Source organism: Herpailurus yagouaroundi, unplaced genomic scaffold (genome assembly GCF_014898765.1).
Source record: "Herpailurus yagouaroundi ecotype Mexico unplaced genomic scaffold, PumYag 180, whole genome shotgun sequence".
Taxonomy (NCBI): Eukaryota; Metazoa; Chordata; class Mammalia; order Carnivora; family Felidae; genus Herpailurus; species Herpailurus yagouaroundi.
Window position 1 is genome coordinate 18,652,315 of NW_024412411.1, and position 27,444 is coordinate 18,679,758.

At 37.9% G+C, this 27,444-nt stretch overlaps 2 long non-coding RNA genes across 5 annotated transcripts in view; one reads left to right on the plus strand and one right to left on the minus strand.

The window, feature by feature from the left end:
* Positions 1 to 27,444, plus strand: part of LOC121039405 (uncharacterized) — a 106,719-nt gene that overhangs the window by 73,832 nt on the left and 5,443 nt on the right. For 2 of the 4 annotated variants that reach the window (XR_005794744.1, XR_005794745.1), the window contains exons 3-5: positions 3,820 to 3,837; positions 4,631 to 4,683; positions 25,357 to 25,471. This is a non-coding gene — a long non-coding RNA (uncharacterized LOC121039405). Of the gene's footprint in view, positions 1 to 3,819; positions 3,838 to 4,630; positions 4,684 to 13,076; positions 13,095 to 25,356; positions 25,472 to 27,444 lie in introns of all 4 variants that reach the window. The other 2 variants (XR_005794746.1, XR_005794747.1) reach the window with 2 other exon arrangements.
* The window catches only part of LOC121039407 (uncharacterized), a 78,842-nt gene that overhangs the window by 39,214 nt on the left and 12,184 nt on the right, over positions 1 to 27,444 (minus strand). Inside the window, exon 3 of the long non-coding RNA XR_005794749.1 lies at positions 22,316 to 22,449. This is a non-coding gene — a long non-coding RNA (uncharacterized LOC121039407). The remainder of the gene's footprint in view (positions 1 to 22,315; positions 22,450 to 27,444) is intronic.

The window sequence follows — 27,444 nt, forward strand, 5'->3', positions numbered from 1 at the left end:
AACATACAATGTAATATGAGATTCAGACGTAGGATTTAGTGAGTCTTCACTTACATACAACACCCAATGCTCATCACAAGTATCCTCCTTAATATCCATCACCTATTTAGCCCATCCCCACCCACATCCCTCCATCAATTCTCAGTTTGTTTCTTTAGTGAAGAATCTGTTTGGTTTGCCTCTCTCTTTCCCCCCCATGTTTATCCATTTTGTTTCATAAATTCCACATATGAGTGAAATCATATGATATTTGTCTTTCTCTGACTGACTTGTTTTGCCTTGGATAATATGCTCTAGTTCCATCCACATCATTGCAAATGGCAAGAGTTCATTCTTTTTATGGCTGAGTAATATTCCTGTGTGTGTATGTATATGTATGTATGTATATGTATGTGTGTATATACATGTATGTATGCATATGTATGTGTGTATATATATGTATATATACACATACATATACATACATCTTTTTTTTTTCTCCAACATTTATTTATTTTTTTTAGGACAGAGAGAGACAGAGCATGAATGGGGGAGGGGCAGAGAGAGAGGGAGACACAGAATCGGAAACAGGCTCCAGGCTCTGAGCCATCAGCCCAGGGCCTGACGCGGGGCTCGAACTCCCGGACCGCGAGATCGTGACCTGGCTGAAGTCGGACGCTTAACCGACTGCGCCACCCAGGCGCCCCTACATACATCTTTTTTATCCATTAATCAGTCAATGGACATTTGGGCTCTTTCCATAATTTGTCTATTGTTGATAATGCTGCTATAAACATTGGGATGCATGTGTCCCTTTGAATCAGTATTTTTGTATCCTTGGGCAAATACCTAGTAGTACAATTGCTGGGTCATAGGAGAGTTCTATGTTTAACTTTTTGAGGATGTTCCACACTGTTTTCCAGAGTGGTTGCACCAGTTTGCATTCTCACCAACAGTGTAAGAGGGTTCCTCTTTTTCCACATCTTTGCCGCCATCTGTTGTTTCCTGAGTTGTTAATTTTAGCCATTCTGACAGGTGTGAGGTAATATCTCCTCATAGTTTTGATTTGTATTTCCCTGATGATGAGTCATGTTGAACATCTTTTCATGTGTCTGTTAGCCAGCTGTATGTCTGTTCATATCTTCTGTCCATTTCTTCACAGGACTGTTTTTTGGGTGTTGAGTTTGATAAGTTCTTTGTAGATTTTGGATACTAACTCTTTATTAGATATCATTTGCAAATATCTTCTCTTATTCCATTGGTTGTCTTTTAGTTTTATTGATTATTTCCTTTGCTGTGCAGAAGCTTGTTATTTTGATGAGGTTCCAATAGTTCATTTTTGCTTTTCTTTCTCTTGCCTCAAGAGACGTATCTAGTAAGAAGTTGCTACAGCTGATGTGAAAGAGATTACTGCCTGTGTTCTCCTCTAGATTTTAATGGTTTCCTGTTTCACATTTAGGCTTCCATCCATTTTGAATTTATTTTTGTGTATGGTGTTAAGAAAGTGATTCAGTTTCATTCTTTTGCACGTTGCTGTCCAGCTTTTCCAACACCACTTGTTAAAGAGACTGTCTTGTTTCCATTGGATATTCCTTCCTGTTTCATCAAATATCAGTTGACCATATAGTTGTGGGTCTATTTTTGGGTTTTCTACTCTGCTCCACTGATCTATGTGTTTTTGTGCCAGTACCATACCGTATTGATCGCTACAGCTTTTTAATAACTTGAAGTCCAGAATTGTGATGCCTCCAGCCCTGCTTTTCTTTTTCAAGATTGCTTTGGTTTTTTGGGGGGTATTATGTGGTTCCATGCAAATTTTAGGATTGTTTGTTCTAGCTCTGTGAAAAATGCTGGTAGTATTTTCACAGAGATTGCATTGAATGTGTACATTGCTTTAGGTAGTATAAACGTTTTAATAATGTGTTCTTCCAATCCATGAGCATGGAATATTTTTCCATTTCTTTGTGTCCTCTTCAATTTCTTTCATAAGTGTTCTACATTTTTCAGAGTATAGATCTTTGCCTCTTTGGTTAGGTTTATTCCTAGGTATCTTATTGTTTTTGGTGCAATTATAAATGGATTTATTCCTTGATTTCTCTTTCTGCTCCTTCATTATTGATGTATATAATTGCATCAGATTTCTATATGTTAATTTTGTATCCTGCAACCTTTCTGAATTCATATATTAGTTCTAGCAAGTTTTTGGTGGAGTCTTTTGAGTTTCCTACACAGAGTATCATGTCTTCTGCAAATAGTCAAAGCATGAATTTTTCCTTGCCAATTTGGATGCATTTTATTTCTTTTTGTTGTCTGATTGCTGCAGCTAGAACTTCCAGAATATGTTAAGTAACAATAGTCAGAGTGGACATCACTGTCTTCTTCCTTACCATAGAGGAAATACTCTCAGTTCTTTCCCATTGAGGATGATATTAGCTGTAGGTTTTTCATATATGGCCTTTATGATGCTGAGGTATGTTTTCTTTGCCCCTACTTTGCTGATGGTTTTTATCAAGAATGGATGCTGTACTTTGTCAAATGCTTTTCTGCATCTATTAAGATGCATATGAGATCATATGGTTCTTTTATTTTTTTACATTTTTAAAAATTTTTAAAAAAAAATTTTAATGTTTATTTATTTTTGAAAGAGAAAGAGAGAGTGGAGACGGGGCAGTGAGAGAAGGGAGACACAGAATTGGAAGCAGGTTCCAGACTCTGAGCTGTCAGCACAGAGTCCAACACGGGGCTCAAACTCACGAACCGCGAGGTCATGACCTGAGCCGAAGTTGGACACTCAACCGACTGAGCCACCCAGGCGCCCCTATCTTTTCTTTTATTAATATGGTGTATCACATTGATTGGTGAGTACGGTAAAACCTTGGATTGTGAGTAACTTGTTCTTCAAGATGAGCAAACATTTCTAATAAATTTTAACTTGATAAACGAATGTCTTGCAATATGAGTAGTATGTGATGCCAAACATTACATGATCACAACTGAGCCAATGGTTCTTCTCTCTCTCTTTCTTTCTCTCTCACTGTGGGATTGTGGGTGATCATCTCCCATACTCAGATGCTCGGTCTCAGACCATGGTGTTTGGAAGAAATCAGTGATTTTTCAGAACATTGGAAGGTGCCTGCAACTGGCAGTGTATTTTTAGTCACTTCAAAGCACCTGTGGACAGTCCTTTGCTTTTCCAAAGCTTAGGAATGCTTTTCTTTATTCCAAGTCAGACTGTCTGCAGATATAGACACCATCCTCTGCTGCCTTTTTGCCAGTTACATTAAATACAGTATATGACAAGAGTTTATTAATACTGTGCTGTACTCAACATCTGTGTGAGTGTATACAATGGCCCCAATGCAGAAAAACATTGAAAAGAAAGGTAGTAAGAAGAAGATTATTGTGGTGGAAATTAAGAAGGAAATCATCGAGAAGTATTAATGAGGTATGAGAGTGGCCAAAAGTCCAAGATTTTACGAGAAGTCTACATTTGCATCTTGTTTGCAGAGGAGGGGGAGAAAAAGGCAGAGGAATCCTTCACTTCAAATGAAATTAGGAAGATGTGTAAAATGTGGGAAACAGTGTAAAATTTTGTAGAAAAACACCACCTGAATAAGGCTGTAGCAGTGCGAGTGATGAATCTGTTTAACAACAATGCAATGTCACATTTCTGAAATCTTCAAAAGAAGGCAAAAGTAAGTGTCATTGGATAGGTTCCTTATTAAAGTTGCATGAAAAGGAAAAGATTCTATTGAGCCAGTATATAGCAGTGATTCTGTTAGTGATAGTGAAAGTTGTCCTGTGCAATAACCCTCCTCTCTGTTGTCTCCCTCACACCAGCCACGAAGGTGTTCAAAGGTAAATGCAAGTTAATTTATTTTTCTTTATATTCTGTATTTTATTATTTTGTATTATATCACAGTATTGTAATCATTTTCTTTATATTTTGTATTTTCTTTATCATTTTATATTATATTACAGTATTGTAATCATTTTATATGAATATTTTTGGGTTGTAGAATGAATCATCTGAGTTTCCATTAGTTCTTATGGGGAAATTCACTTTGATATACAAGTGCTTTGGATTACAAGCATGTTTCTGGAACAAATAATGCTCATGGACCAAGGTTTTACTGTGTTAAATCACCCTTGCAACCCAAGAATAAATCCCACTTGATCATGGTGAATGATTCTTTTAATGTACTGTTGGATTTGATTTGCTAGTATGTTGTTGAGAATTTTTACATCCATGTTCATCAGGGAGTCTTGATCTGGTTCTCTCTGTTTTTAATTGAACATTTTATATAATTACATTTTTTACCTCCTTCCATAGCATATCATTTATCCTTTTAAAAAAATTTAGTGGTCATCTCAAAGTTTACAGTATACATTTTAAACTCACCTAATCCCTCTTTAAATAACACTATTTGGCTTTTCTGAATTGCAGGTAACTTAAAGTATTCCAAATTCCTCCCTCCCATGTTTGTGATATTGTTGTCATTCATTTCACTTACCTATCTGCTATAATCACTCAATATAGTTTAACATCTGTTGCTTTAAATAGTTATCTTTTAGATCACTGACAAATAGGAAAAATAACACATTTATTTTATCTTAATTTATTCTTTCTCTGATGTTCCTCTCTTTTCAGTGTAAATGCAAGCTTCTGAGAGGATTTTCCTCAGACCTCACCCTGAGAACCTGGTAAGTTTCCTGAGAGAAGGCCTATGCAACTGTTATGAGCACCTTTAAGACTGAGGCCCCAGAAGTTAGCTTCTCGCTCTCAAGCTAGTCCACTCAGTCTCTGGCATTTAATCAAAACTACCATTTAAAACTTTATCATTTAACGGCTCCAGCAACTTTTGTTCCAGATAAAGCAGGTCATGGTTGTTGTATCTCTGCAGACGTGCCTGTCTCTTCAGATTCTGGAATGGCAATTTGCCCTAAAACCTCAGTTCTCTGATGAGTTCAAGAACAACCATTAACTATACATTTTGCTGTAATTGTAAATACTGAATTCTGGACTTCCTGGCTCTTTGTATATCAAAACTTTCACGGATATTTCAGAAAGTAAAAAATGCAAGTTCCAGTTAATTTTATATAAAACATTTATCTTAGAATAAAAAGGGCAACCATTTCAGAGAAACAAAACCTCTCTGTGTTTGTATATGTGCTTATACATCTTTCTCTGAGGAAGATCAGTGTGATAGAATGCCCACAAAGTTATTAATGCTGGTCATTGCACGTGGTTGAGACATTTTCATATTGTGTTTGTTAGTTTTCTTATTACAAAAAGCATATATCCCTTCTTTAGATTATTATTTTTAAAAAGTTGTGCACTTTGCCAGAAGCATTTACCATTTGTATTCATGAATAATGATGATAAACCTTTATAAAGAGGAGGGTTCTAAATGCCAGGTAGGAAGTATGACCTTTATTTGAGAGGCAAAGGGGTGCTCCTGATGAATTTTGAGCAGAGAAATGATATAATTTGAGTTCTGCTTTTAGAAAACTTATTTAGCTCCTATGTGTTGAACAGGCTAGGATATTGAGGAACTCATTTAGGGGGCTATCCAAATTATGTTAACAATGATGTTTTCTATTTGTACACTGCTTTAGAAATTATTGAGCACTATAATTTATATTAACTTACTTATTTCTCAAACTTCACTGTAAGTGAGGCAGATTAGAGAGTTTTACCTTACATTTGGAAATATGGACAATTGTTCTAAGTAAATTAGACAACATGCCTTGACCTCTGAGTTAGTATGTTTGACAACTGGGGTGTAAAGCCAGAAATTTTGTGCTCTATTTTGTCATGTATCTTCTGGACAAAACTAAACAAAAATAACCCTGTATTTTTATAAAGCTTAGAGTTTATAAAGTGTTTTCATGGAATAATCTTAATGAAGTGGCATTAATATAACTGAAAACAAACAATCCATACCCCAAACAAGCACACAAACAAAAAGGATGCTTGACAATATGCCTGATAATGAGTTTAAAGCAATGATCATAAAGATCCTCACTGGGCTGGAGAGAATAGATGAACTCAGTGAGTATTTCAATAAATAGATAGAAAATGTAAAAATGAACCAACCAGGGTTGAAGGAAACAATAACAGAAATGCAAAATACACCAGAGGGAATCAATAGTACATTTGTGGATGTAGAAGAATGGATCAGTGTCCTGGAAGACAAGTTAGTGGAAAGCACTCAAGCCAAACTGTGAAAAGAAAAAAGAAAATATAATTAAAAAAAAATTAGGCTAGTTCAAAGGACCTCTTGGATAACACCAAGAAAAAAAGTCCACATTATACGGATCCCAGAAGGAGAGGAGAGGAGAGGAGAGGAGAGGAGAGAGAGAGAAGCAGAAAACTCATCTGAAGAAATAATAGAAAAAAGAATGCTTGAGAAAAGTGAATAAATGAAGGAAAGTAGGAAAACAAACATTGTGCTGCATGAACTTTTATTACACCATTACTTTTTTTGTGGTGGCTAGTAAATCTGTACTTTGCAGATGAGGAAATGGAATCATAAGGATGTTGAATGACTTGCTCAAAGTCACATAGCTTTTCAAAAGTCACTTCTAAGATATAAACCCAGACTTGTCTGATTCCTAAGGTAGAGGAAATCATAGCTATAAGGATAATGGTATTGATGGCTATTGTGTTGTTGTGATACAAAATGATAATAAAAGCCAAGCTTACTACAGCTATTGACAACCAAAAGGTCCCTTTGGTTATATACAGTGAAGTTTTCATATTCTTTAGCAATGGAGTGGAGAAAGCCAAGAATCAAGCCTAGGACTTAAAAAAAAAAAAGGATGGAACTAAAAGTCAGTTAACTGTCTAACAAAGGCAGGTTTCTTATACTGAGATGAGGGACATGGTTCGGAAAATCCAGGACCCTGATACATGGTATGGAATTTTTATGAGGATGCTTTCAAATGTTTTTATATTCTGAATCCTCTGAACCTGTAGACAAAGTCCACCTTCCTGATTAAGAGCCAACATACCCTGAAGAGTCCAGTTCTAGCACCTAGAAAGAGAATAGACATCTTGCTTTACCTTTAACTTTTATTACATCATTACTACCCCATATAGTAGATATTAAATATGCATTTTGTAGATGAGAAAATCCTATATGTGATTTTTTCTTTAGGCCTGATTCAAGGCAATTATAAAGCTTTAAGCTTGCCTGGCAGGGCTTATGGGGGAAAGCTGCCCACCCCATTTCAGACTTGGTACACAGCCAGTACATTGCAGTTTTCTGGAAGTCATTGTAGTCAAGGACTCAAGCACTCTGGTCCAGCCATGTTCATATGTATATCTATATTTGAGCCAAAGAGCCTCCACCAAGACCTACTTAGTAGGGGGCTTTGGCTGAGGCACTTTTTTCCAATTTGACTGAGTACCTCTTTACTGCTAATCCTTCCTCCTCTGCCTACCCCTTGTCTATAGATCCATAAAGAGGTAGTAGTCTTCTGTTAGTAGTCCCTGGACAGTAAGACAATTCCCCCTGTCTGCACTGCATTCACCTAACACCATCCCTATGCCATTTTGTGGGGAAAAAATTCATCACTGGGGAGCTAACACCTCTTTTTTGCCTCTTGTGTTTACTGTTGCAGTAAGTAAATAAAGTCTTAATTTTTACTTTCAGTTTCTCTCAGTGTCCTAACTGACCACCACTAAACCTGATTGCATGACAAAATTGGCACAGACCGCAGAAATGTCAATTGCACGAAATGTCATTCTGGAATAGCAAGAGTAAAAAGCCTGAGGGTTCCCTGGACACCATTGGCCATGCTAATGTACTTTCTTGAGGAGTGCTAGAAGATTGTTTACAGAAATTTTTCACTTCTAAGGAAGATCACTCATCTTTCTCTTTAGCCCCTCACTCCCTAGCTGAACTTGCCCAGTGGCTCAAACTAGAAACCCAACCAAGGGTCTCAAAGAAAATTATGGAAGCATTTCCCTAGCCATTGCTTATGGTCTTCCTACAATGGGACCAAAAAGTGTCAGATAACTCTCTTGCTGAGTTATGTCTAATGACTATTGCTATCTTTGCGCAGATCCCTGGTGTTAATGGATGTTCTGTGACACAGCAGGTTACTGATAATTGTGTGTCCTGTGAAAACTCATGTAAAGCCCTTTGGAATTACTTTGCCTAGCAGCCCAAAGAAACCTTAGAGATGTGAGTAGTTTGTCTCTTCATTGTCTCTACAATGAAGGGGGTCATTTGTTAAACTCAGTGAAGGATAGGGCACCTTCTAGGGTGTGTTACTATAGTCTCCCCTTCAGAGTGTCCCATCAGAGGCCACATTGCCTAAGGGGGAAGAGAGAGCAGGGAGAAAGGAAGAGTGAAATACCCAAGATCCTCTTTCCTCAGATGGTATTATTTTGAGATCAAAAAGTTTGGTTCACTGTGACAAGTTCCCTGCCACTGAAAAACATGTTTGGATTATCCTCACAGAGGCTATTATGGTTGATGGTTTCTTGGGTCTACAGTGAGTTTTTGAAAACAACTCTGGTCTCTGATGAGACCATTTACCAGACTCAGATTGCTAGGTTTGTCCATGCTGCTCCTGCTAGTTAGCCAGCCTAGTTAAACATCCTCATGAGGTCAAGCCAATCAGTCCATGACACAATATGAGTCTTGACTGGCAAATTCCCCAGCATGGAAAAAGTGGTAATGCCAAAATAGCAAATCTTGGCCACCAGAAAGAGTAGCATAAGAGTAATAAACAGACATGGTTTACTAGATGATGCAGGCCAGGGTTTTCCCAAAAATATATTTGCATTCGGTTTCTTGAGAAAGGGGTCTTAAAGAAGGAGATTGATGGGCTCCCTATAAACAAATTTGCAGCTGGGTACCCAGCCACAGAGGTGATGAACAGGTGCCTTGCTCAGTTCTACATGGTAATGACCATGTGACTGATGCAGATGCTATCTTCTAATGATACCTCTTCTGGTGAATCTAGAGATGAATTGGAGAGCCCCATCAAGATTTACCTGAACTTCTCAGCTTTTAAAAATAAGACAAAGGGTTAGGTTAAGGTGTTCTGCCTCATGGGATGATTAGGGGTCCTATGTAAAAATTAGGGTTCTATGAGAAGGTGGGGGAGAATTGTACTTCTTGAGCCTTTGGATACAGTGCATAGGTGGCTATGGTCTCTGCAATCCTTGACACCAGGATAAGGAAAGAACATGTAATGAATTCTGGTTTTAGGCCTGAGACCACCATCACTGGAACCCTTGCCTAAGCCTGGCTAGGGATAAGTCCATTTGGGTCCCTACAAACCTCCATTGTTATGTATCCCACTACTGAATGGTATAGTTGTATTGTCTATGTGCATTATTGCTCATCTCAGCTCCCATACCTTGATGGAATTGGCTGCTAATAATCCTAATAGAATGATTGGGATCATTTTAGTTGGGTGTGTGGAAAACTGTGACCCTGCCTGACTACTGTCCCTATTGTTAGTCTTTCTCAAAAACAATTATCCGTTGCTTATGGGACAAAAACAAATAACTGTCCTCATTGCTGGGTTTAAGGAAATCAAAATCCTCTGTAAGACTATTTCTGCATTTGAGAGTTCCATCTATCCTGTACATATGACCTCTAGTACCTGAAACTCATCTTTGTGTATTGGTAACTAGTGCCATAGTGCCACACCTTTGGCACATGCAGTACCAGACAATGTGACTATTGCCCCAGCCAAGGGAATTTGATGTATGGCAACTGATAACCATAAATGCTTTTTTTCCCCCAACATATCCCTCTATCACAACCTTGGTCAATTTAACCTTATGGGAAATTAGTTGCAATACAACTTTAATGTCCTTTCACAAGTCTACATAACTTTTTTTTGGCTACCTGCCATCACTGGGTAGACTGTGATCTAGAAAAACGTTCCTTTTCCAGAGGGAGTACTAGACTTATTGATGACATCCTCCTGGTGGGCTCAGACAAAAGCACTGCCCAATAAGGACTGGAAGCCCTATTGATCCAAATGCAGCCACACAGCTGGGGCATTAACACAGATGAGATACAAGGTCCTAGTACCCAAGTCAAGTTCCTGGATATTAGGGGCATGCTTTCCATTCCAGAGGAGATGACTGCTAGAGCATTAGTTATCTTTTCACTGACAGATAAAAAAGAGGCCCAGCAGTTAGTATGTCTATTTAGCTATTGGCACTCTCATAAACCCTGCATGTAGAACTTGATGACATCTATCTACCAGATTAGCAGAAAGACTGCTAACTTTGTGTGGACACCTGACCAACAGTATGCTCTGGAGGCTCTCCAATGGGCTACCTAGGCTGCCCTTTCTTTTATTCTCATTGATCCACATTTACCATTTGAGTTAATGGTCTTAGCAACCTCTCAGTTCACCAATTGGAGTTATAGCAGAGGGATATCACTATGGACCAGCAATGCTATTGGGATTTTGGACCCTTAAGCTCTTAAAATAAGCTAAAAGCTATACACCCCTTTTGAGAAGCAATCATTGGCTTCTTATTACACCTTGGTGGGTACTGAACACATGACCCATGGCCATGAAGTAGACTCACGATCAGAAATCCCAGTCATTCCATGGGTATGAGCAGGGGCCTCAAATTGTGAAATGGTGGCTTTGGGATTCTCAGAAAATGGTACACACAGGAGGGGGAAAAGCCTGGCCCACCTGGGCTCTTGCAACTATGAAAGACCTCAGACACCATGGAAAGGTCTCAGGAATGCTCCTCTACCCCATAGGAATATAGTTCAAGGAGCTCTGTGTCTAGTGGCTCAGTAGAGACCCAAATATAGAGACTTTCAGGACCATACATGGGCTTGGTTCACTGATTGCTCCTCCTGATTAACTTTTACTAGGATTGAATGATATGCAGCTGCCATCCAACTTGACAGAGACCTGTCTCTTACGGAGCATAGTGAATGATGCTTAGGATAATTGGCAGAGCTAGGACACATGGGTGGCTCAGTTGGTTAAGTGTCCGACTTTAGGTCAGGTCATTATCTTATGGTTCATGGATTTGAGCCCTGCATAAGGCTCTATGCTGATAGCTCAGAGCTAGAACCTGCTTCAGATTCTGGGTCTCCCTTTCTCTCTGCCCCTCCCCAGCTTGTGCTCTCTCTCTCTCTCAAAAATAAATACACATTTTTTTAAAAAAAGGATAATTGGCAGAGCTTCATGCAGTATGGATGGCTATCCAGACCACCTCCAAATGAGCCGTGCTATATTTTCATTAACTCATAGGCTGTGATTAATGTCCTGGCTGTTGGTTTAGGCCACTGGAAAGTCCTGGACTGGCATATAAAATAAGCTTCTTTTGGGGGATAAGACATTTGGATCAAAATGTGTTTTGTTCCGAATAAGCTTTTTTGTTATTCATGTCACTAAAAAGACCACTGTATTGATAAAGGGAAACATAATCAATAAGCAGACCCCTTTTGTGAACTAAATATGAAGAATGAATTGTTTTCTGCCCCAGAACCAGCAGATGTGCAAGCAGTTGCTTCCCGAGTCCATGAGAAATGGAAAATGGAAATTCAGTCATCATCCTAGATAGGACCTAGGCGGATACGAACTACCACTATTAATCAGAAGATACTGAAATAGTGTGGAAAAGCTGGCCTGCCAGCTATATCCTAAGTAAGGCTAAAAATACTGCCCAAGGACCATTCTCTTGAACCAGCAGGCCAGGGTCTTCTTTATAGATAGATCACTGTGGGCCTCTCATCCCATGCAGAAGGTTCTACTGAATCTTAATTTTGTTTACTTTTTCTCCGGGTTTGGCTTCACCATCTCTGTATTCTTCTGACTCAGGCCCATTATCTAGGCCCTAGAAAGCCATTTTTTTTTCTTGGTTTCCCTGGGCACATTGCCTCTGATAATGGACCTGATGATGATAATGGATTTCTAGCTCAAGGTGCAAACAATGGGCCCAATTATGGAGCGTAATGATGAACTCTCCCTGCTCCATAAAACTTCCAGGATCCAGGGATTGCTTAGCATTTAAATGGACAATTAAAGGACACACTTAAGAGGTACATAGGAGAGGATGGGGTAAGCCCAGCATAGACTACGTATTTCAGGTGAGTAGTCTGGACTCTCAATGCAACAATTCCTCAAAAGGGTACTTTTCGTATCCTTCTTTGACCAAGCTGCACAGCTATTCCTTCAATTGTATACTCTTCCTTCGGGATTATAGATACCTTGGACTCCATGGGGGACTTCCATGCCACTGACCCTTTACTGAAAACCCAAATTGGTGGAAGATTAGGATGGCAATTAAACAGCAAGGGGTGGGAGACAGTTATCTCTTTCTCTATTTACCCCCTGGAGACATAGCATGGGTTTTTGCCTATAAGGATCATGAAGATATTGACCATTAATTTAAGTTCTCTAGTTCAACATTTTCCTTAAGACAACCTTGCCACTTGGCCCTGAGTAGCTCTGCAGAATGGATATAAGTACAGTAAAACCTTGGATGACAAGTAATTTGTTCTGCGAGTGTTCTGCAAGACGAGCAAACATTTCTAATAAATTTTAACCTGATAAAAAAGTGATGTCTTACAATATGAGTAGTATGTGATGCCAAATGTCACATGATCACAACTGAGCCAATGGTTCTTCTCTCTCTCTCTCACTACAGGACTGTGGGTGATCATCTCCTATGCTCAGATGCTTGGTCTTAGACCATGGTGTTTGGCAGAAATCAGTGATTTTTCAGAATGTTGGAAGGTGCCCACAACTGGAACTAGTGTATTTTTGGTCACTTCAAAGCACCTATGGATAGTCCTTTGATTTTTCATATAAGAGTAAGCTTAGGAATGCTTTGCTTCATTCTAGGTCAGGCTGCCTGCAGATATAGCCTCTTGCCTCTGCTGCCTTATTGCCAGTTACATTAAATACAGTACATGACAAGAGTTTATTAATACTGTACTATACTCAACGTCCACGTGAGCGTATATAATAGCCCCAATGCAGAAATAGATTCAATTGAGCCAATAGATTGAAGTGATTCCATTAGTGATAGTGAAAGTTGTCCTACACAATAACCCTCCTCTCTCTTGTCTCCCTCACACCAGCCATGAAGGTTTTCAAAGGTAAGTGCAGGTTAATTTGTTTATTTTTCTTTATATTTTGTATTGTATTATTTTGTATTATATTACAGTATTATAATCACTTTTATGAATATTTTTGGGTTGTGGAATGAATCATCTGAATTTCCATTATTTCTTTTTTTTTTTTAATTTTTTTTTCAACGTTTATTTATTTTTGGGACAGAGAGAGACAGAGCATGAACGGGGGAGGGGCAGAGAGAGAGGGAGACACAGAATCCGAAACAGGCTCCAGGCTCTGAGCCATCAGCCCAGAGCCCGACGCGGGGCTCGAACTCACGGACCGCGAGATCGTGACCTGGCTGAAGTCGGACGCTTAACCGACTGCGCCACCCAGGCGCCCCTGAATTTCCATTATTTCTTATGGGGAAATTCACTTTGATATATAAGTGCTTTGGATTACAAGCATGTTTCTGGAACATGGTTTTACTGTATATAAAATAAAAATTATACTAAACCACAAAAGGATCTAAGCCAGAAGGTTTACTGGAAGTTTTCCTTGCCCACAATAGGAAAAAACTGCCCAAGTTGCTGTTGATGGGGAACAATTCTCCCAATTGATAGCATATGAACATCTTCAATCTAGGAGCTCAGATATGGGGAAAGGAGAATTAGGTATTTAACTTCCACTCTTTTTGTTCCACAGAGTAGCTTGTGTTGGCTCCTGCATCACCGAATTCATTGGTGTATCCATATAGGTAGCTGCCAACACCATGAATTTGATGAGCTATCAGATATGTCACCCCCTGCCTAATCCTACAGATAAAAACATCTGATTGCTGTACTCCTGAATATCACAAATGGGCATTTCTTTAATCATGTACCTTTCTGGTACCCTGGGTACAGCAACCTTATTATCTGGATTTGATGTATTGCTGCATTTGAACTCTGATACTGCAGAACAAAATTCTTGTCACTTCTGTCAACTCACTCCTGTCAAAGATTGTGGCAAATGAAACATCTGGAGGAGGGGGCATGGGATCCATTATTGGGGCCATTTTGTTTACAATGGTGCTCCTGCTATGCATAGATGTAGTTATTCTTTCACTGTCTGGTCATCCAATTAGAAGAGTTATGTGAAGCCTGTCCATGACCGTGGCTGAGGTCATTAGTGATACCACCTCAGCTTTGGAGGAGCCTATGTGCGTTGGCCTTGGTAGTGCTGGACAATCGCACAAGCCTCTACCTCTTGTTGGCCAGCAAGGAAGAAGTGTGCCACTGCCAAAGTCTTGTGCTGCACCTGAATCGAGGAAACTGACAAAGTAGAACAGTACATTACGAGGCTTAGTGGGAGGCTTCCTGGATCTCTAGAGTAGACCCTAATGGGATATGAGGCATCTTTTTCTGGTTTGGAAATGGTTGAGGCCCATGACTGTGTTCATTACTCCTGGTAGGCTTGATCATCCTGCTTGGGGTGATTTTGACTGTGGCTCTGGTCTGCTGTTGCCTCGGATAGATTAACCTGTTACGGTCATAGCCCCTCGGTGTTCAAATCATTTGAGTCCTTGTCAGGGTAGCCTATGCTACTCTTTCAAGTAGCATAAAGGATCAAGAGATAAAGTTGAGGAGTTTATCTCAAGGCCAAAATTCTAGGTAAGATTTTTTAGGCCTAACCCCAGGCAATTATAAGGCTTTTCTTGGCAGGTCTCGTGGGGAGAAGAGAAGCTGCTCTCCCCACGTCAGATCTGGTGCACAACTAGCACATTGCAATTTTCTGGAGGGAGCTGCAGCTGAGAATTCATGCACTTCTGGGGTAGCCACATTCATATGCATATCTGTATTCCTAGTAGAGGTGCCCCTACTGAGACTTCCTTATTGGGGGTCTTGGCTGAAGTACTTTTCTCACTTTGATGAATAACTTTCCCTTTCTAGCCAGTCCATCAGTCCATAAAAAGACTGGAACCTTTCATTCAGGACTCCTTGGCAGTAAAGTGATTACCCCAGGCTGCTTGTATCTATCTGACTTCATCTAGTACTGATTTATAGGGGGAAAAGAGAACACCGGAGAGCTGGCACTCCTTTTTGCCTCCTGTTTGCACTGTTGTGGTAAATGAATAATGGTTTGATTGACATTTTGTTTGGATAATTGTCCTAATTGAATACCTCAACAACTGATCACATAACTTCCTCTACCCTCCCTTTAGGAAGACAATGCTTCCTTCCCTCCCAAGGCAATATATGCTGTCTTCAAGATACACCCCATCTCCCCTCCTGACTATGTCCTACAGCTGGGGTTAAGTTGCAGCATCACCCAGCTGGGGAGGTGATGATCCTGATGAGGGGGCAGAGGGACTGTATATACCAGAGTATCTGTGAGAAATAGCCAGCATGTACCAGCAGGAGCTGGAAGAATACATGTGGGGCTGGATTTGAAGTTGCTAGATCAAAGTGGTTGAAAGATAAATTTGGATAGAAAATAGTTTATTGCCTTGAAAGCATTCTCCTGACATACATAATATAACACTCTGGCAAGAACCCAAGATCATGTACATTGCTACTAGCACAGTGGCTACAGCATGCAATAAGCAAATGCCAACACTTGGAAAGTTGCAATGTCATGGAGGAAAGTAGAGAAAGGGATTGGCATGGAGGAAAGTAGACGTAGGAATTAAAGGCCTTGGGGAAGTGAATGTGTTGGGAGAGACACACTGTGTGTGTCCATAAGAACTTCCAGATTATTATATTTCATGAGAAGACAAAGAGGACACAGAATTTACCAAGACTGTGTAAAAGAATTTGCTGATGCAACAGACACAAGCCTCACTACACTTGGGCAGTAGTGGCTCTCTTCTTTAGATGTGGGCTGGTGGCAGGACAGGCTCTGACCCGAACTTGGATCACTGAGAGAATGGAAAGGACAGGCCTCTGTAACAGTGGAAAACAAGAATTGGGACTTAACTGCCAAAAGCCAGGGGTCCATAGGAATTGTAATGAGCATTGGGGGTAAAGTGGCAGCTGAGGGGCTGATATTCAAAAAGTTCTGAAAATGGTTAACAGAATGTAGCTTCCCTACAACAGACTAGATGGGCAGCTGTAAGGGTCTTACTTAGCTTGTATTAGCAGAAGAAATCCAGGATAGATTGCTGGGAGGTTGAGGATTGTCTCCCAAAAATAAGATCAAACTCCCTAGGCCAGTATCCAACCCTGGGTTAGCTCTCATTGACAAAGATGTCCTGTCCCTGGGGGAAAGGACTCTGCAATGCCATGGCAACCATACATAGTGATGTCTTTCCCAGTGTTCCTCAAAGGAACCTATGGCATTTTATCAGCTAATAGTTGTATGGGGGAAAGAGAATAGCTAAACATTTTAAGGATTGTAGTAAATAGAGTCTGCCTTAATATTTGATATTTGGAGAGCTGAAGCAACATCATGACATTCCTGTTAGAGTGAGGGCATATAAGGTGCAGGTGATGAATGAACTTTAGAAAGTTCTGGCTTACAGTGGATCCAATAGGTCTATTCACACACCAGGTTATAACCTCTTCAGTCTCCAAGTGTATAATCTCCTATCTAATTGTCATCCCCTCTGTCCTCAAATGCACAATTAGGATACATACTTTGCAGTGGATAGCACACCCCCTCTATTGGTTCCTAAGACTCTAAGGTAATAATTATTATAATGAGGGAGCCTAAGTGGAAGCCTCCAAAATTCACACAAACACAGATAACAAATAAAAAATAATACTGCACCCAGGGGTGGGAAGTATAGGGAGTGGGAGTAGTAGGTGGGATTAGCCCCTGGCGGGGGGGCTACTTTTGAGGAGCTAAAGAATTTAATGATGATTGTCCCCATCATATCCAGGTTTAATTCACCAGAATGTCCCCTGAAGAAACAGAATAGACCCTGGAAAGTAAGTGTAGACTACCACAAACTCAACTAAGTAATAGCCACATATTTCAGTGGCTGTGCCACATATGGAATCTTTGCTAGAGTGGACAAAGATGGCTTCAAACTCCACTTCGGCATCTGCTTGAAGGGAAGCCAAAGTGCAACAGGGAGGGATTGCAGAATATGGTGATTTCTATTCTCATTTCAAAGGGAAAATCAAGGCAGGTATAGTTTAGAATTAAAAAATAAAAGAAAAGAAAAAATAAAAGTAAGTATGTCTCTCAATCTTTCTCCTGGCCATCATTTCATTTTGCTGTTAATTTTAGAAACAATTCACTCTCAAACACATACACAGACAGACAGACAGGCAGACGATAGGCAAACCAACAGACTTTCTATTACAAGCTAAGTATTCATGATGCTCCCTAGCTTCTGGGCATCATTATTTATGAAATGCTGCATGCATGATGTATCAATACTAACCTGTGAGAAAAACATGAATCCTAAACAATTTCTAGAATACTGAGTGCATCCTACTTTCTTTCAACATTTTTTCTTAGACTTACCTGCGTGAATATCACATTATCATCTGAATATATTTTCTTTATAATGTTAAGGAAAAAAGATATGCTAACACAAGGTGCTCTCTGTGGTCAGGGTGCCAAAGAAAAACTAAACATCTAGAGGCTTTTGGTGGGGACCAAAAGGGCATATATGTGTTAATCATAAAGGATTCTGACATCTGTCACTTATTCTATGAAAGAACATTTGGGCTGTAAGCATAGTGGACCTCTTGTATTTCTTCATCCAGAAGCACCCTGCCACCACATTCTTTATCTAAAAAACTATGAAATTATTTCATCTTTGTAGAATGATTGGATTTTTACAACTACATGTCTGTTTCACTATGGATAACTTTAATTTGGTATGTTTCAGATGATGCTTTATTGAACTCTTTGTTTTCTTCTCTGGCAGTGACAGTAATCAGGGCTGTGGCACAGGTTTTTGTCAGGTGGTTCCTTGAACAAAGGTCCCTGAAGCAAGAGCACATGGGGGTTGAATTCTCTCCATGAATCCTGACTTGATATTGGATAAATATGAGAAAGGGATGCTCTTTGGTAATTTATCTACCCAGAGATGGCAACTTTTCCTAATTCATACAAAAGCATTTTATATACTATTGGTACTTTGCCCAATTGGTTCAGGTAGTCAAATTGTTAATTGATATTTCTCTGTTTAACAATAAAATATATGTTAGGGTTTGATGGTCTTTACTGTACAACTTGAATACTTTTATATCAATGGGTGAAAGCTTATCAATTTGAAAAGGCATGTTTCCTTAATCTTGTCCTCTTTGAAATAAACTTACTTTCAAATGAAGTATTAGCTCTTAATTTCATAATTTCTTCCTTGGGAAATTTCCAGACTATTCTAGCTTTAGTCATTGGTAATAACTTAAAATTTTACAAGCAATTTGCTCTTTTTTCTTGTGAGTTAAGGTAAATACACACCCATTTTTTTTTAATTTTTTTTTTCAACGTTTATTTATTTTTGGGACAGAGAGAGACAGAGCATGAACGGGGGAGGGGCAGAGAGAGAGGGAGACACAGAATCGGAAACAGGCTCCAGGCTCCGAGCCATCAGCCCAGAGCCTGACGCGGGGCTCGAACTCACGGACTGTGAGATCGTGACCTGGCTGAAGTCGGACGCTTAACCGACTGCGCCACCCAGGCGCCCCACACACCCATTTTTAAAAGCTTACATGTTCTAAGCTTGAGGGAAGATAGTATCCACTTCCTTTTGACAAAAGGAAGAAGAAATACTTGTGTATTAATAATAAAGGAACCTGACATTTGTTACTTTTTTACTTCCCAAAGCCCTTAAACACCAAACCCACTACATAACTAGAATGTAAAGCTGCTTGAATGCAGATTTTTACGTGTTGGGCCATAAAAGAGGGCTAGTACATAGTAGGTACTCAATAAATACTCGTCATACAAATGAATAACATCATGCCTCAAACCTGAAAAAAAATTCTAACCTTTAGAAATCATATTTTCATTACCATTTCTGATTTCTCATATAAAGACAGACTCAAGGGGCACCTGGGTGGCTCAGTTGGTTAAGTAGCCAACTTTGGCTCAGGTCATGATCTTGTGGTCTGTGGGTTCAAGCACCGTGTTGGGCTCTATACTGACAGCTCAGAGCCTGGAGCCTGCTTCAGATTCTGTGTCTCCCTCTCTCTCTGACTCTGCCCCCACTCACACTCAGCCTCTCTCTCTCTCTCTCTCAAAATAATAAACAAACATTAAAAAAATACAGACTCAATGAAGCAAACTTTCCATACTATATATCAAGAGATCCAGGCAATGCACCATGGCATCCATTGCACAGAATGCTATGAAGAGAAAATGCAATTATATGTAATAATAATGTATGTTCCAGGTACTATATAAAATAGTATCTATAATAATGTACGGGACATTATAAGTTTTTAATATATGTTAAAATATATACAGTAAAGTAATGATTTATATTTCATGTATAATCATGTATAATTAAACTTATACCTCATTTCCTCTTCCCTAATTTTTTATTGTAGTAATAGTTCATATCCATTTGAGTACCATTAAACAAAATGAGCAAATTTTTTTTTCTATATCTTATATCATACTTTTTCTGCAGCACCCAATGTTTTGGATGCTTTCCAGTATTTATTCATTAAACAAGTCAGAAGAGTAGAATGAGTTACAGATAGTCTTTGACTTATGATGGTTCAATTTACACTTTTTTTGACTTTCCATGGTGTGAAAGTGATACACATTGGGTAGAAATTGTACATGGATTTTTGATATTTTCCTGAACTAGCGATATATGGTCTAATACTCTTTCCTGATGCTGGGCAGTGGCAGTGAGCTACAGCCCCCAGTCAGTCAGGCCATCATGAAGGTAAACAATCTATATAGTTAAAACCATTTTGTTCTTCACTTTCCGTAAGTATTCAATAAATTACATGAGAAATTCAATGCTTCATTGTAAAATAGGCTTTGATGGTTGTGCCCAACTGTAGGCTAATGTAAGAGTTTTGAACACATTTAAGATAGGTTAGGCTAAGCTACAATGTTCAATAGGTTAAGTGTCTTAAATGCATTTTGCACCTACAATATTTTCAACAGGTGACGGGTTTATTGGAGTGTAGGTCCATCATAAGTTGAGGAAGATTTATACTTTTTAAAATTTATTTAAGAGAGAGAGAGAGAGAGAGAGAGGAGGGGAGAGAGAGAGAGAGAGAGAAAGAGAGAGAGAGAGAGAATATGATCTAGGGAGGGACAGAGATAGAGGGAGAGACAGAATCCCAAGCAGGCTCCAAATCATCAGCACAGAGCCCAATGTGGGGCTCAAACTCATGAACCATGAGATCATGACCTGAGCCGAGATCAAGAGTTGAACGCTTAACCCACTGAGCCACCGGGTGCCCCAAGATCTATACTTTTAATCATACTTTAATGGAAGCAGAATAATAAATCGGTACATTTGAAACAAATTCTTTTGCTATTTTTTTCTTAGAAAATTATATACTATGGTTCCTTCACATTATCTCCAGTTAGCATTACTTAGATTCAAACTTCAACACTATAAACAAACAAACAAACAAATAAATACCTATATTAATGAGGAATAATTCAGTTAGATGACCTACATTCAGGAGTTCAAACTAGGGTTGAAATCATAAACATTATGTATAATCATGAAAATGTCCAGTTTTTACATGGGAGAAATATGGATGGTGTATTGGCTATATATTCTGGTTATTATCAGCACATATACAGATTTCTATAAATCGGTATGTCAATACTATGCTAAATATTAAAAATATATTGAATTAATTTTAGTAATTTCTGTCACGTTAATATTAATAATGGATCACGTTTAAATCTTGACAGTAAAGGATTAAGATAATGATACCCAGAGGCTCCTGGGTGGTTCAGTTGGTTAAGTGTCTGACTTCAGCTCAGGTCATGATCTCACGGTTCATGGGTTTGAGCCCTGCATCGGGCTCTGTGCTGACAGCTCAGGGCCTAGAGCCTGCTTCTGATTCTGTGTCTTCCTCCCCTCAGCTCCTCCTCTCCTCACACTGTGTCTCTCTCTCAAAATAAAGATTTAAAAAAATTTTTAAAAATGATAATGATACCCAAATTAAACAGTGACTATTTTATCTTGTCCAGAAATAGAAAACTGATTTGAAAATGTATTGCAGGCTGAGCATTTCTTCCTCCTTGATCTGTTATAAAAAGGACATACTACAGCACCAGAAATGTAAGCCCATTAAAAGAGGGAACAAGATTCAGTATCTCAAATGAGGTAACAACTAAACAGAGGCAAATTTGGATGTTTAAAAGAAAATGAATCTATACAAAGGTAAAATTATACCCTAACTCTAGAAGACTTTATTTTCCAAACCAATCCTATCTTCTGCTATGACCCAATATGAAAAAAGTCATTACTAATGCATATATGTATTTCAATAAGCTGATTTGACTGTACATGTTGCTTTCAATGAAATCCTAATTTTAATCTGAGGGCACTATTGTGTTTTTAAGGTTGAGATCTATAATAACATTTATATTTTTGTTTCTTATGAAAAGTATTTCAATGGTTTAATCTACAGGAATATTCTTTTCCCAAAACTTAATGAAAACTTTCATTCAGTGCTGTTGGTAATATAAACCAGTACAGCTACTTTGGAAAACAGTTTGACAGTTTCTTAAAAAGCTAAACATAATCTTACCATACAATGCAATAGTCATGCTGGTATCTATTTAGTCAACTGACTTGAAAACTTATTTCTACACAAACAACTTGCACAAAAAGGTTTATAAAACCTATATTCATAATCACCAAAACATGAATGCAACCAAGAAGTCTTCGATAACTGAGTGGATAAATAAATGTGATAAAGCCAAGCAATGTGGTTCTATTCAGCAATATAAAGAAATTAGCTGTCAAGCTGTGCAAAAACATGGATGAATCTTCAAGGTATATTTCTAAATGAAAGAAGTCAATCAACAAAAGTTACATACCGGTATGCCATTTGGGAAGTGGCAAAACTATAGAGGTGATATACAGATCAGTAGTTGCCAGCAGTTTGGGAGGAAAGAAGGTTGAATAGGTAAAGCACAGGGAACATTTTTAAAACAATTCTTTAAATAGCCTGTATGATTCCGTAATTGTGAATACATGACTTACATGACACTACACATTTCTCAAAGCCCATAGACTTTTATAGAGCAAAGAGTAAATCCTAATGTAAGCAAGTAATCATATAGTGATATATCTATATAATATAAAGAGACTTATTATAAGGGATTGGCTCACGTGATTATAGAGGCTGAGAAGTTTCAAGATACACAGGTCATAAGCTGGAGACTTGGAGACCCAAGAGAGCTGAATTGTAGTTCCGGTAGGCTTGCAATCCAAGAAGAGCCATGTTTTGGTCTGAGTCCACAAGGCTGGAAAATACCAATATTTCAGCTCAGGCATGGAGGCAGGAGGAATTATATTTTAGTCTTTTTGTTCTATTCATGTCTTCAGTTGATTGGATGAGGATCACCCGCATTAGGAAGGGCAATCTGCTTTACTCAGTAGATCAATTCAAATGTTAATCTCATACAGAAAGATTTTCACAGACACATTCAGAGTAATAGCTGGCTAACTGTCTGGGCATTCTGTGGTCCAGACAAGTTGATACATAAAAATAACCATCACATAGGCTGTAACAAAGGAATCTAATTACATTACAAATGCATGAAATAACCTCGTTGAGCAGGTAGAGGCAAAACGTGCTGATCTAAGTAGCTTTGGAAATGAGTAGAGACTATAAAACTACCGGAAAAAGAGCTGAACATAAGCACCACGCCTTTGGTTCATAAGATTCTTTGCCATGGAGTTACAAGTTAATAATTCTGAAACTACTGACATGCCTACTGGACTTGAATACTTATGCGTTATAGATAGTGGATGGTGGGAGTGTATTTGTGCTACCATTCAACTTATTACTGGCAGGTTCCAGAAATAGCCCCATTTTACAAAGAAAGGAAGTCAATTCATTTGAAAATTATAGTAAGATTGCCAGGAACCAGGTTAAATAATTTGTAGTCACACTTTTCCTGGCTGAGTAGTATTTAGCTGTGCAGATGCATTCAGTGAGAAAACAGATGAATTCATTAAGATTTGGGTTTCTGCTAGATGAGTGGCACAGAAAGACAGATGAAGAAAAAAGGAAAATAATGAGCTACAAAATACTCTTTAAAATAGTTTTTATATTTTAGTTGAAAATCAATATATCTCCCTTCCGATTTATACATTCCTTTGGAATGCCCTTCCATTTCACATATTTTGATTGTAGGGAAATCATAGAGCAAAATGAAAATTTACTTTTTAAAAATTAGATTCCAATTGGCACTGTTTGATAATTGAGAGATCATTTTATAATTCTGGTTAATTTTTACTTTTTTAAAAAAATGAAAACTATATTTTAGCTGCACTTATTTGAAATAAAAATGAATATATTAAAGTATTGATCTGCCTGGCTAATAATAAACTTCAAGCCCTTGAATATCATTTGTAAGGTCTGTGATTGCAAAACTTTTTATATTTGGCTTGAATGTATTTTAGTTTTTTTAACTTAAAGATCCTACTTTGAACTGATTTGAATAAAACTGTATGGAATTACATATCATGGCATCAATTTACATTAAAATAAAGAATATTAGAATACTGTTAAAACAGAGGTAAAATATTCTGACCTATGTAGTAACTCAGGGAATACTTAATTCTGAATCACATATAATGTGTACATATATTGCTAGATATAACAAGAGTTGAAATTTTGCTTGTGTCAGTGAACCAGATGGCTGGTCATTTTTCTTTAGTTATGAGGCAAAGTTAAGAAACAAAGCTGTCACAAAGTGTTTCATCAGCCCATCAAACCACAGACTCAAGAGTGAAAATTTTCATTATGCATAATGCAAGACATCTAACCATTCTTATTTCACTGAATTTCAATAGATATCCAATTCAGAAAGAAATAATTCAGAATATTATGTGATTTTCCTTATGGCTCTAGAGGATGCCAATATCAATTCAAGGCAATAATCATATTATGAGTTGGTAATATATTGTGCATGTTTATATGAAAGATTTTCATTGCAGAATGCACCGATAACGTAGGGTTTCAACAAATCTGTCTTTAAAAAAATCCTCTATGACTATTAAAATGAGATGTTCTTAAAAATTCTCCAGCTATCATGTACTAATACTTCAGACCCTTTTAAAGATCAAGCATATTGTCTAACTCCTTTAAAAACCAACCATACTGTCAACTATATTTGGTACATGCAACTATGTATTGATAGGTTATAGTTAATTGCTGAGCAAAAATGAGAGTTGTTTGTGGCCACTGTACATTTTAAGTAATAGGAATACAATGTTTTTTGTGATGAAAGAAAAATTAAAAAGGTAGGAAAATATTTATGAGATAAGCTGAAAAACCATCTTAAGTTATTGGTTGGAATTTAGGCCTAACGTGAATAGGAAACTTGGCTACCTTTCTCACCATTTGGCCCAAAGTTGGGCATATTCAATGGTCTTTAAAACACTTATGGATTAAAGATATAGCTGAGTTGAACATCAAAGAATTATTATAAAGATATTACTTACAAATTTGGAAAAATGAATATTAAAAGCATATATCTGAATATTCAGTAACCTAGACCCTAAGTTAACAAGTTGATTTATTGTTCTATCCAAGTTAAGTATGATCTAATTCCAGACTTTATTCCCTACATACATTACATACTCATTGCCTAATTTATCTAATTTTTTTCAATTATAGATGTTACTTGCTTTCAAGTCATTATTATTTTTTCCACTGAGCTTTTGTAAATTATCTTTAGAGGATTGTAAGGGTACACTGTAGACAGAAGAACATGGGCCAGTCTACATTTTTCAGCTGTTATAAAGGATTATTACCGAATCCCATTCACATTTAAACATTAGTGTGCCTTCATCACTGTGATTTACATTCTTCCATCTGCCACCTTAAGAACTTGTAGAATTACACCTTGTAATTCTAAAAAAGTATGTAATTTGAGAGGCTAGTTTGTGCCAGACATTGTCCTAGGCACTTTGAATACATTGTCTTTAATTCCTACAAATTAACTGTAATAATCCTTACAAATACAAAAATAATTATTGCTGCATATATGTTACTTTGCATATAAAGAAACTGAGGCTCATAAACAATAAGGATGTTCCCCAGACCCCCTAACAACTAAGTGATGGAACCAGAACCCGTGTTTGTTTGTTGCTTGAGTTGGGAGTCTCTTAACAACTACTATGTTCCACTTTTGCTCCAGCTGGTGACTGTGGCTATTTCTTCTAAGCCTTACGTTGAACATCTCTGAAAGCTGGACCCATTTTAGGAGCATCTCTGAAGCAGAAGGAAGACTGGCTGGTCATCCTCCATCTGGGGTAGGTTTTCTTCTATAACAGGAACTGTTATTTCTTCAGGGGAATTACTCCTACTAGGGATTTGCTAATGATCATTTTGGCTTGCTTAGATTTCTAACATGCCCACTGCCTTTCTCCTTGTGCCAGGCCAGATCTGTGGGCCACAAGCAGCTCCATGATACTCCTTAATGTATAAATACTATAATTAGTTTGGGTTTTAATTATGTGGTGGCTAACACCAGAAATAGGAGGAAGGGAGAGAGGGAGAGACAGATTGATTGATACATATAATGAGGCAAGGCAGTTTAAATATGCAGAATATTGCATTTATCAAACCTTTTTTTTAAAGTTTATTCATTTTTGAGAGAGTGAGCGAGCACGTGTGAGTGGGGGAGGGGCAGAGAGCAAGGGAGAGGGAGAGTCCCAAGCAGGCTCCAAAGTCAGCTCAGAGCCCAATGTGGGACTCAAACTCACAAACAGTGAGATCATGACCTGAGTGGAAATCAGGCGTCAGACACTTAACCGAGTGAGCCACCCAGGTGCCCCTCAAAACTTTTTATTCCCAAAGACGTTATAAGAAAGACAAAAATTTTTTTGTGCATTTATTTTGGTATTGATAATCTGAAATATTACAAATACTTGTGGTAATCAATAAAAAATAGAACCACGGAGGTAACAGGAACATTTTAGTAGTAGCTTCCAAGTGGCCCCTAATGCCAAGTTAGATTTCAAAGTCTTCTCATACCTCATGATTCTGGAAAGGCCCTCATCAGATGGAGAAAAGTGATTGGTAACAAATGGTTTGCAGAGTTGTAAGAAGCTCCTCGGAGACTCAAAAAGTATGTATGTGAGTACAATATATAATTCCACTGAAATTTCTCCAAACATTATACTAACTTTATATGTAATTACTCTCTACTCTTTGTTAAGGACACTTGCTTGCAGAGAGCTCCAAAGCAAATCTTGGGTAGTACCAAAAAGGTGTTCAGAAAAGTGATGATCAGTAATGACGGTTTTCTTGTTTTCTCACTTTTTATGTTCTCTGAAAGGTAAAATGTAGAAAGCAATTGTGTATTTGTCTTTTCTACTTACTGGTGGACTCTTTAATCCCACCAGACTGAAGCTGGAGTTAGAAGGAAAACCAAAGATTCTACTTACTCCCTGTGGGGCATTTCATCTTGCAAGGTACCAGTGTCCTCATGTGTAAAATGGGGACAGAAATATTAATGTTGCCCACACAGGTAGAGTTGGCAGCATAATATAGTGGTCAAGCATAGATTTTTTTCAGTTGAACAGATAAAAAAGTCATCATTCTTTCTAGATGTGTGAACTTAAAATTAATCCATTTGAGACTCAATTACCTTATCTAAGAAAATGCAGTTAATATAAACTGTTCCATATTATCATTGGGAAGATTAAATATGATGTTTGTAGGGTGCCTGGCCAACTGCCTCACTATAAAATATCAACTTAATAAGTGGTAGTTGTTACTACTCATGTTAATAATGTATACCTTTATGAAGAGTAACATTTTATACAAGTTTATAACATGTTAATCTTATTTTTTCATAATTAAGGATTACATAATTTATTAAAATGTTAAGTACTTCTAACTTGTATACAAAAAAGGAGCTATAAAATTGGTCAGATATTTTGGAATGATGGCCCACTATGTAATTGATACACTGGTATTTCTGGATGAAGAAAAACTTCCAGATTTGTAGCCAAAACAAGAAAAAGGTTTTTCCTGAAAATTTAGAAAAACACAAAGAGGGGTGCATAGGTAAAGACTGTCATACTACATTTTGATTTTAATAGTATGTCTTCTCAGGATTAATAATGACTTCAAAAGTTGTGCAGATTTAATGAGATAATATATGTAAATGTCCACCATTTTCTTGCCATGTAATAACTGCTCAATAGATGTATGGTGCTTTCCCCTACAGTGTAAATTGCTTGATGGAAAGTATTATGATTTTTTCTCTGCTTCTCAA